This window comes from Penaeus monodon, chromosome 20 (genome assembly GCF_015228065.2).
Source record: "Penaeus monodon isolate SGIC_2016 chromosome 20, NSTDA_Pmon_1, whole genome shotgun sequence".
Taxonomy (NCBI): Eukaryota; Metazoa; Arthropoda; class Malacostraca; order Decapoda; family Penaeidae; genus Penaeus; species Penaeus monodon.
The window spans coordinates 21634932-21636200 of record NC_051405.1 but is presented as its reverse complement, the minus strand read 5'-3'; positions in this window follow the sequence as shown (position 1 = coordinate 21636200).

Here is a 1269-nt window from a genome sequence, read left to right as displayed (position 1 = left end):
TGTCAATAACGGATTAACAAATGTTTCTTAAGTTTCTTCCTGGCTCATATTTCAAAGTAGATGGCAAAGCCTTTGGTTCATAAAAAAAAAGGATCAGTTCTCTGTCTGTTGGTATCTAGCACTTCAAAATTGATGCAGAAGAACTTGGTGTTTTAAAGTCAGTACTTTTGGTAAAATCCCCTTGAAAAATCTGTCACAATTTATCAGCAAATGAGTAGAGTAAAAGAAATGAAATGTTACTTCGATTGGACATGAAGAAAAAAAAACTAAAGTTTTACCATTGTGTTTTACATATTCTATATATAAAAAAAGAATGTGCCTGTATTATATATAACAAAAAAGAAACGTCCCTGTCACATATCCAATTTTTCAAGAAAAAAAAATATGTTAAAAGAAAAATGTCTTCCCATTTGCATCTCTTTTTACCTTCCAGGAGAGTAAATCCTTTTTGAGACCTATATGACCATAAAAGCTAGCATGAATAGTAAAAATGCTTGTCAGCACAAAGATAAAAGCCAAGAAGTGCCCTGGATGAGTGGAAATTGATTACTAATAATGACCTGCTCCCAAGGATATTTATATATCTTCTCCAAGGTGGCTGGTGTATCATCATCTTCCTTAGAGGGGCAAAACCATCGAGCAGTGTAGTCTTCACTCTTGGGTATTATGGCAGTCATCTATGCCCTTGCTTAGAGAGGTGAATGTCCCAAGGCATGAGGGAGAAAATGATTCACAACTGCATATGAATTGTATGTATTGTATCTCTAGGAAAAGGATACATAATACATTTATGTCTCTGAAAAGAGAGAACTGTGATATGAAAAATATGAATTCAGCTATGAGAGTTGGCAAGGGTGAGGAATGAAGGAAAAAAAATTCAAAGGTGTTGAAGATCAAACAAATTTATTATATCTTAAAGAGTTGCATGTTGTATATGTTTTGTAACTGGTGGTTAATGTTGCATCATTATAAATTGATTAATAAAATGTTGTAGGATAAAGCACATCAAAATGGTAATTTGCTGACATCCATTCACTAAAGAAATAGAATGCATTGATGTAAATTAATGTGAATTAACAATTTAAACTTACCATAGATGAAGCAGCTATTCCATTTAATGATAATTTTTATGCAAAATGCTATTAGTTGTGGTCCTTCCTTAAATTCAGAAATATTAGCAGAGTGCTAAATATTAACCCATTTACACTGGGAGTATTTCTATCTGTGTTTTCCACTGTTTTATTTATTTGCCCTTTTTCTTTCTTTCTT